This window comes from Schistocerca serialis, chromosome 10 (assembly GCF_023864345.2).
Source record: "Schistocerca serialis cubense isolate TAMUIC-IGC-003099 chromosome 10, iqSchSeri2.2, whole genome shotgun sequence".
Lineage (NCBI taxonomy): Eukaryota > Metazoa > Arthropoda > Insecta > Orthoptera > Acrididae > Schistocerca > Schistocerca serialis.
This window is the reverse complement of record NC_064647.1, coordinates 197,953,057-197,963,980: the sequence shown is the minus strand read 5'-3', so window position 1 is coordinate 197,963,980 and position 10,924 is coordinate 197,953,057.

Genomic DNA, 10,924 nt, shown 5'->3' with positions numbered 1-10,924 from the left:
GACTTAACTTCTGAGGTCATCAGTCGGCTAGAACTTAGAATTAATTAAACCTAACTAACCTACGGACATCACACACATCCATGCCCGAGGCTGGATTCGAACCTGCGACCGTAGCGGTCGCTCGGTTCCAGACTGTATCGCCTAGAACCGCACGGCCACTCCGGCCGGCCCAACTTTTAGGTACCTAGCCAATCCTGAACTGCTGAAAAAATGTCTACATGGGAAAACAGATAATGCAAATAAGAGCTACAATCACGTTGTCCAAAGCCAATGTTTGTGTCCTCAATTGTTGTGCAGAAAGCTGGATGTGATGCCTGTCTAGTGTTCAGTACTGGAAATGTGGGTAGGATTAAGTGCTTGCAGAGACTAGGCATCCATCCAGGTGCATTCACACTGAAGATACTCAGTAGCATCACTTAAGTGCGACTGGACAAAGCTCAGGCAGCAGAAGAACAGAAATGTAAAAGTTGGCTAGGCAAAGGAGCCAGGAGAAGAGGTTACTCCAGGAAGACGAAGAAAAGAATAAAGATTTGGGGATATGGACAGCATTAGTCACTAGAGGTACAGCAATACTGTCAAAAATTGAAATAAAAACCTTAACACTAATTGCTGTAATGTACCATTTCTCAGGAAATATGAAAGGTAACTTCCTAAAACTTGGTACTGTTCTTAAGAATTACTTAAGGAATAGTCCTGTGCAGCACGTTATCTTTTTCCTGCGAAAAGTTCTCCTTTACAATTTGGGAAAAACACAACTGTCCAGGGTAACACAAAACTGAAAAATTAATTTCAGAGCAATCTGTTCCACACGTTTAAGCATCCTCTCATCCAGATGTAAACTGTGAAATTCCAGTTTTCTTGCTTGATTAGTTTACGACGAAAGTTAAATTACAGAAACAAACGTAATTAGAAAGTCAAAGTCTTATAAAATGTATGTCGATGCGCATTTTCAAACTTCAGTTGCACCGAATATCAAGCAGTATGTTCCACATAATAGCGTCAATTTTTCCTATTTTAGCTTTAATCTCTTGCAGACATATTTGTTTAACACAAGAATGTATTTTCCTCCACATTTGTCCTTGGACGAAAGTAAGTTTCGCGTGATGTGTCACAGCCAAATAACATAGCTCGATGAAACTTAGACCGTACATACATTACTGGCCATTAAAATTGCTACACCAAGAAGAATGCAGATGATAAACGAGTATTCACTGGACAAATATATTATACTAGAACTGACATGTGATTACATTTTAACACAATTTGGGTGCATAGATCCTGAGAAATCAGTACCCAGAACAACCACCTCTGGCCGTAATAACGGCCTCGATACACCTGGGCATTGAGTCAAACAGAGCTTGGATGGTGTGTACAGGTACAGCTGCCCATGCAGATTCAACACGATACCACAGTTCATCAGGAGTAGTGACTGGCGTATTGTGACGAGCCAGTTGCTCGGCCACCATTGACCAGACGTTTCAATTGGTGAGAGGTGTGGAGAAAGTGTTGGCCAGGGCAGCAGACGAACAATTTTCTGTATCCGGAAAGGCCCGTACAGGACCTGCAACATGCGGTAGTGCATTATCCTGCTGAAATGTAGGGTTTCGCAGGGATCGAATGAAGGGTAGAGCCACTGGTCGTAACACATCTGAAATGTAGCGTCCACTGTTCAAAGTGCCGTCAATGCGAACAAGAGGTGACTGAGTCGCGTAACCAGTGGCACCCCATACCATCACGCCGTGTGATACGCCAGTATGGCGATGACGAATACACGCTTCCGATGTGCGTTCACTGCGATGTCGGCAAACAGGGATGCGAACATCATGATGCTGTAAACGGAACCTAGATTCATCCGAAAAAATGACGTTTTGCCATTCATGCACCCAGGTTGCGTCGTTGAGTACACCATCGCAGGCGCTCCTGTCTGTGATGCAGCGTCAAGGGTAACTGCAGCCATTGTCTCCGAGCTGATAGTCCATGCTGCTGCGAACGTCGTCGAACTGTTCGTGAGGATGGTTGTTGTCTTGCAAACGTTCCCATCTGTTGACTCATGGATCGAGACGTGGCAGCACGATCCGTTACAGCCATGCTGATAAGATGCCCGTCATCTCGACTGCTAGTGATACGAGGCCGTTGGGATCCAGCACGGCGTTCCTCCTGAAGCCACCGATTCCATATTCTGCTAACAGTCATTGGATCTCGATTAACGCGAGCAGCAATGTCTCGATACGATAAATCGCAAGCGCGATAGGCTACAATCCGACCTTTATCAAAGTCGGAAACGTGATGGTACACATTTCTCCTCCTTACTCGAGGCATCACAACAACTTTCCACCAGGCAACGCCGGTCAACTGCTGATTTTGTATGAGAAATCGGTTGGAAACTTTCCTCACGTCAGCACGTTGTAGGTGTCGCCACCGGCGCCAACCTTGTGTGAATGCTCTGAAAAGCTAATCATTTGCATATCACAGCATCTTCTTCCTTTATGTTAAGTTTCGCGTCTGTAGCACGTCATCTTCGTGGTGTAGCAATTTTAATGGCCAGTAGTGTATAATGAGCTGCTACAGAATATTAAAGAAGGTAACTGAAACAAATACGCCATGAGGTGAACAGGAAAGTCTCTTTTATTGAAGGACAAGAATTATACCGAAATCACCGCGATTCATGATGGCACACGGGACATTACAAATCGCGGAACATGGTTCTTAATAGTGTGTGTGATCAGCACCAACGGCAAGTTACCCCCATACTGGATATATTTTCTAAGTGTCCTGCCAATAAAACGCAGCCATTGGTTAGCCTTCTCTACAACATTTTCTATGTGTTCCTTCAAAGTTGTTCGTAATTGTAATTCCTAGGTATTTGGTGGATTTTACGGCCTTTAGATTTGACTCATTAATCGTATAACCGGATTCCTTTTAGCATTCATGTGGATGACCTCACACTTTTCGTTATTTAGGGTCAACTGCCACTTTTTGCACCATTCAGATAGGTTTTCCCAATCGTTTTGCAATTTGTTCTGATCTTGTGATGACTTTATTAGTCGATAAACGACAGCGTCATCCGCAAACAACCTAAGTTGACTGCTCAGATTTTCTCCCAAATCATTCATATACATAAGGAACAGCAAAGGGCCTGTAACACTACCTTGGGGAACGCCAGAAATCACTTCTATTTTAATCTATGACTTTCCGTCAATTACTACGAACTGCGACCTCTCTGGCGGGAAATCGCAGAGCTAGTCACATAACTGAGATGATATTCCGTAAGCACGCAATTTTTCTACAAGCTGCTTGTGTGGTACAGTGTCAAAAGCCTTCCGGAAATACAGGAATACGGAATCGATCTGAAATCCCTTGTCGATAGCACACAGCACTTCATGTGAATAAACAGCTAGTTATGTTTCACAGGAACGATGTTTTCGAAACCCATGTTGACTGTGTGTCAATAGGCCGTTTCCTTCGAGGTAGTTTATAATGTTCGAACACAGTATATGTTCTAAAATCCTGCTGCATATCGACGTTAACGATATGGGCCTGTAATTTAGTGGATTACTCCTACTACCTTTCTTGAATATTTGGTGTGACCTGTGCAGCTTTCCAGTCTTTGGGTGCGGATAGTTCGTCGAGCGAACGGTTATATACGATTGTCAGGTATGGAGCTAATGCACCAGTATACTCTCAAAGGAACCTAATCGGTATACAGTCTGGACAAGGAGACTTGCTTTTGTTAAGTGATTTAAGTTGCTTCACTACTCCGAGGATATTTACTTCTACGTTACTCATTTTGGCAGCTGTTCTTGAGTCGACTTCTGAAATATTTACTCCGTCTTCTTTTGTGAAGGCATTCCGAAAGGATGTGTTTAGTAACTGTGCTTTGACACCACTGTTGTAAGTAAGCTGTTTAGGGTTTTAGCTTGGTAACACCGCGTAGCGCTTTGTATGAAAATCGCTGACTGCACTGTGTGTGGCTGGTTGGATTCATTGTTGGAATATTGGCTATTGTAGAGTTGGGCTGTTGGATGTGAACAGCGCGTAGCGTTGGGTAGTTGTAGGTGAGCCGCCAGCAGTGGCGGATGTGGGGAGAGAGATGCCAGAATTTTGAGCGGACGATGTGGACGTATGTCCGTCAGAAAAAGGAAATTTGTTTAATTGGATGTCACAAATATATATATATATATATATATATATATATATAAAACACAAAGCAATTAGAAATGCCCCCATAATTTGTACATTTGTAGATTTTAAGAAAGCCTATGACTCAATTGACCGGCAATCTTTGTTTAACATTTTAGAGGAACTTGGACTTGACTCCAAAACGCTAAGGCTTATCAAAGAATCACTGACAGACACTGTATCTAAAGTTAAATTCAGGGGAGAAATCTCTGAACCTTTTCTCATAAAAACTGGAGTACGTCAAGGTGACGGGCTATCTCCACTTCTGTTTAATATAGTCCTGGATAAAGTCATTAAGGAATGGGAAAAAGAATTAAAAAATCAATCCTACTGGAAACCAATCCATGTTGGTAGAACCAAAGACAACGTGGAGATATCTTGTTTAGCATTCGCGGACGACTTGGCCATACTTGCAGATGATGAAGAAATCGCCACCAAACAAATAGAGATCCTTAAGAAATGCGCGGATAAAGTAGGTTTACAAATTTCGTTTCAAAAGACAGAATTTTTCTGTACGAAATTCCATATACATAGTTTGAACACAAAATATGGAAAAATAAATAGAGTAAAACATTTTAAATACCTAGGTGAAATTTTGGAGCCAACCGGAGGAGAGAAAGTCGCACAGAAGATCAGACAACAGAAAATGAAGAGAGCATATGGTATGACACATGAAATATACAATAAAAAATGCATCTTCTCGAACACAAAAATCAGACACTACTGCGCAGTAATTAAGCCAGCAGCACTATATGCTAGTGAAACGCTCACACTCCACACAAAATGTGATTTAGAAAAAATACTAAAAGAAGAACGCAAAATTATGAGAAAGATTTTAGTTCCAAAATTAACAGAATAAGGATACCGGATACCACAGAAACTATATCAAACCTGGCAGCAGACATAAGAAGGCGAAGATTAAAATTTTATGGACATGTCACTAGACTTCCCCCCACACGACTCACCAACAGAATTCTCACTTACATAGAAAAAGTCAAATCAACAACACCATGGATTAGCCAAGTAAAATTAGATTTACAAAAAGCAAATATTGAACTTAAAGATGTCAAAGATAGAAAAACTTTTAGAAATAAGGTGGAAAAGTGGATTGTATTGTCGGAGAAGGAAGCACTAAAGAGACCAGGAACAAAATGGACAGAAGAAAGAAAAAGAAAACATGGAGAACGAATGAAAGAAGTATGGAAGAAACGACGTCAGAAAGCTTTGCGTGATCCTTCTGGGTCCATTCGCGATAAGTAAGTATATATAAAATTACTTTTGAACGCTCTTAAAGTAAATACATTGTTTGTTCTCTATCAAAATCTTTCGTTTGCTAACTATTCCCATCAGTAGTTAGTGCCTTCAGTAGTTAGAATCTTTTATTTAGCTGCCAATATTGGCGCTCGCTGTATTGCAGTAGTTCGAGTAACGAAGATTTTTCATGAAAGGTATAGGTTATTGTTAGTCAGGGCCATTCTTTTCTAGGGATTATTGAAAGTCAGATTGCGTTGCGCTAAAAATATTGTGTATAAGTAAAGAGAGAAATGTCTGAGTACGTTCAGTTTTGCTCAGCTGTTCGAAAATCAAATAAAGTAGGAGTCATTCCTAATTTTTCGAAGGGGACGTTTCACTGTCTTCGATAATATCTCCATTGCTATCGCGCAGGGAAGACATTGATTGTGTCTTGCCGCTAACATACTTCACATACGACCAGAATCTCTTTGGATTTTCTGCCAGGTTTCGAGACAATGTTTCGTTGTGGAAACTGTTATAAGCATCTCGCATATCTAGTATGGATTCCGCACAACGCAGCACTACTCCAAAAGATGACTAACAAGCGTAGCAGAGGCAGTCTCTTTAGTAGATGTGTTGCATCTTCTAAGTGTTCTGCCCATAAATCGCATTCTTTGGTTCGCCTTGCCTACAACATTTTCTATGTGTTCTTTCCAATTTAAGCTACTCGTAATTGTAATTCTTAGGTATGTAGTTGCATTTACGGCTTTTAGATTTTTCCTATTTATCGTGTAAGCGAAGGTTAAAGGATTCCTCTTAGCACTCATGCGGATGACCGCACACTTTTTATTTAGGGTCAATTGCCCATTTTATCATCACACAGATATCTTCTCTAGACCGTTTTGAAATTTGTTTTAATGTTCTGATGACTTTACTGGGCGATAAAGGACAGAATCGTCTGCAAACAACGTAAAGCGTCTGCTCAGAGTGTCTCCTAAATCGTTTATACAGATAAGGAGCAGCAGAGGGCCTGTAACATTGTCTTGTGGAACGCCTGAATTTACTTCTGTTCTAGTCGGTGACTACTATCCAACAATCATTACAGGAAATCACTAATCTAGTCACAGACTGAGACGATATTCCATAAGCACACAATTTGACTACAAGCCGCTTGTGGAGTACGGTGTCAAAAGCCTTCTGGAAATCTAGAAATACGGAATCAGTTTGAAATCTCTTGTCAATAGCACAAGAAATATATTTTCTAAATCCGTTTTGATAGTTTCCTTCCAGATAATTCGTAATATTCGAACACAGTACTTGCTCCAAAATCCTGCTGCATATCGACGTTATATCGATATGGGCCTGTAATTTACTGGATTACTCGTACTGTCCTCCTTGAACATTGTTGTGACCCGTGCAATTCTGATTTTTCGTCGAGCTAGCGGTTGTATGAGATTGTTAGCGAGTGGTTGTATGTGATTGTTAAGTATGGTTCTATTGCATCAGCATTTAAGTTGCTTCACTGCCAGTCCCTGCACCAGACGTCCATACTCTGTGGTAGAAACATTACTGTGCAGCGTTTTCAAGGACGTAACGTTATGTAGAGAAGTTGATTTGATTTGTTATTTAGTTTCCAAGTATTCCATTACCCACCTCTTTGTCTTTTCTTTTAAACAGATCGTCTTATGGTGCAATAAGTCTCAACCGATAATGTAACCACTTATGCATCCTGGGGTTGAACTATGTAATTACAAAAAGTGGAGAAAGCTATTTGGGACATACATTGAACGCTAAACGATTAGCTGAGAACAGTATCTATTTTCTTTAATTTAATAAAAGTCTTTGATTGTATGGACTATACAATACTTTTGCAGAAGTTGGGACATTATGGGAAAATCTTGGGCTGGGTGTGTCTCGTGGTTCTGTTCCGGATTCATTGCGTTTTTTAGTACAAATTAGTGATCTCCCATTAAACATCACAGCAGATGACTCAAGAATTGTTGTTTGTAGGTGATCAAAATTATCCGGACAGCACCAAAAACATAGGTTAGTTTCATTGTGCTGCCACCTACTGCCATATCAGCGACCACAGTAGTCATTAGATACCGTGAGAGAGCAGAATGGGGCGGTCCGCGGAACTCACGGACTTCGAACGTGGTCAGGTGATTGGGTGTCACTTGTGTCATACGTCTGTACGAGAGATTTCCACACTCCTAAACATCACTAATTCCACTGTTTCCGATGTGATAGTGAAGTGGAAACGTGAAGGGACATGTACAGCATAAAAGCTTATAGGCCGACCTCGTCCGTTGACTGACAGAGACCGTTTAAAAGGGTCGTAATGTGCAATAGGCAGACATCTATCCAGACCATTACACAGAAATTCCAAACTGCATCAGGATCCACGGCAAATACTATGACAGTTGCGCGGGAGGTGAGAAAATTTGGATTTCATGGCCGAGTGGCTACTCATAAGCAACAAATCACGCCGGTAAACGCAAAACGAGGCCTCGCTTGGTGTAAGGAACGTAAACATTGCAGGATGGAACAGTGGAAAAACGTTGTGTGGCGTAACGAATCACGGTACACAACGTGGCGATCCGATGGCAGGGTGTGGGTATGGCGAACGCCCGGTGAACGGCATGTGTCAGCGTGTCTGGTGCCAACAGTAATATTCGGATGCGGCGGTGTTATGGTGTGGTCGTGGTTTTCATGGAGAGGCCTTGAACCCCTTGTTGTTTTGCATGGCACTATCAGAGCACAGGCCTACATCCATGTTTTAAGGACCTTCTTGCTTCCCACTGTTGAAGAGCAGTTCGGGGATGGCGAATACACCTTTTAACACGATCGAGCACCTGTTCATGATGAACGGCCTGTGGCGGAGTGGTTACACGACAATAACAGCCCTGTAGTGGACTGGCCTGCACGGAGTCGTGTCCTGAATCCTATAGAACACCTTTGGGATGTTTTGGAACGCCGACTTTGTGCGAGGCCTCACCGACCGACATCGATACCTCTCTCAGTGCAGCACTCCGTGAAGAATGGGCTGCAATTCCCCAAGAAACATTCCAGCACCTCACTGAACATATGTATGCGAAAGTGGAAGCTGTTATCAAGGCTAAGGGTGGACCAGCACGATATTGAAATCCAGCATTACCGATGGAGGCCGCCACGAACTTTCCTGCCAGGTGTCCGGATACTTTTGATCACGTTGTGTAGGTATAATTGTGTCGGCAAGACTCACCGGAGGAGAAACACCCCTCTGAAGATGTCCAGCGCAGTTCTGGACGAAACGTTAGGAGCTGAATTCATGGACCGCGACGTTACATCCCGGAAGGTTTACCAGAAGATATGTCATCCGGTCGTGAAAGCCTTCATACTATAATTGTGTTACTGTGAAAGACGTGATGTGAAATACAAATGATGTAGACTGTGTTACACCTGAAATGTGGTATTCTCGACTCACTCTTGCCACTGTGGGTCTCACAAGATAGAATACCCTAATGATTTCATAAATGGAATGTTCCATGCGACTAGCTCCACCATTCGCGTTGAAAGCCTGATAATTTCTGTCGTGTGGCCATAATAACATCGGAAATCTTTTCGCCGCGCAGTATTAGGCGAGCGGTCTAAGGCGCTGCAGTCATGGACTGTGCGGCTGGTCCCGGCGGAGGTTCGAGTCCTCCCTCGGGCATGGATATGTTGTGTGTTTGGCTTTAGGATAATTTAGGTTAAGTAGTGTGTAAGCTAGACTGACGCGCTTGGCAGTTAAGTCCCATAAGATTTCACACACATTTGAACATTTTTTTTTTGAAACCTTTTCACATGAGTCACCTGGGAACAAGGGACAGCTCCGTCAATGCAGTGCCCTTTTTATACCTTGTCTACGCGATACTACTGCTATCTGTATATGTGCATATCGCTATCCCATTACTTTTGTCAGGTAAGAGTATTTCTTCTAGATGATAATTAAAATTATATGACTATAGCATAATGTGGCAACGGCCTTGAGGCAGTGGTTACACCGGTTCCCGTGAGATCACCGAAATTAAGCGCTGTCGGGCGTGGTCGGCACTTGGATGGGTGACCATCCAGGCCGCCATGCGCTGTAGCCATTTTTCGGGGTGCACTCAGCCTCGTGACGCCAGTTGAGGAGCTACTCGACCGAATAGTAGCGGCTTCGGTCAAGAATACCACCATAACGACCGGGAGAGCGGTGTGCTGACCCCACGCCCCTCCTCTCCGCATCCTCCACGGAGGATGACACGGCGGTCGGATGGTCCCGGTAGGCCACTCGTGGCCTGACTACGGAGTGCTAATAGCATAATGTACCAGAGCAGGTCATGACCTCACTACGTGTTAACCTCCTCTGATCTTCATGCCCTCCTCGTTTTGCACTGCGAAAATGGCTCTCCTTAACGAACACAGGCAACGCGTGCGTAATACGGCTGATCTTTGATCCCCACGCAGCCTGCCATAAAGAAAGAAATTGAATAAAAATTATCCGTAGGCACCGCCATGAGGCGGCGGCCCGTGTGTCTCACAGAGGAGACAGCGGCCTGCCGCTAACCCTTTTGATCTTCTCGAGAGACTAAACGCTATGTATAAATTAATTACCATTTGCTAATTACACTGTCACCTCGTCTTTACTACCTACAGTGTCCACCTAAATTTAGATTGCCTTACCCTTCTTGGCGACTTGTATTCCCTGTCAGAGCGTAACAACCGTCCTTCCCGTTCACTGAGTGTCCCTAAAAGGTGAATAGTATCCACTCAAGCAATGACGACTTGAGAAGTTGTGAGTCCAGTTCCACAAACACCGATCGTGAACGAGGTGCAGAAGGCTGCACGTAGCGCCGGGCATTTTCATGTCACATTTGCAGATTACTTGAAGCCCTCTAACATCTTTTAAACTAAATACCCTTACCTGCTTACCAGAATACTTTAACCCTTTTATAGGGTAAAACTTTTTTTTTCAAATGCCAGCATTGAAATGAAATTTTTTTATCACTTATATACCCAGATGCACAAAAAATATTTAAGATCTAAAAAATCTTGTGTACTAATTATTATAAATTTCTGCCGTTGGCAAAATACCGACCACAGTCCATTATGTGGAAGCGCTAATTTTGTGGTCGATAACAGGTACAGAGATAAAACTTGGTGGACCTAACTAATTTGGATTTTCTGAATCTGAAAATGCAGTTATATTTTCGCCGTCACCCACCAATTTTTTGTTACGGAGGTTTTCAAATGCGTGTATGTAAAAACAGAGACTTGGTGGTGTACACTAAATTTATACAATATATAACAGACTTTTTTTGAAAAGAAGAGAATAGAAGCTTTCGAAATGAGGTGTTACAGAAGAATGCTGAAGATTAGAATGGGTAGATCACATAACTAATGAGGAGGTATTGAAAAGAATTGGGGAGAAGAGAAAGTTGTGGCACTACTTGACTAGAAGCAGGGATCGGTTGGTAGGGCATATTCTGAGGCATCAGGGGATCACCAG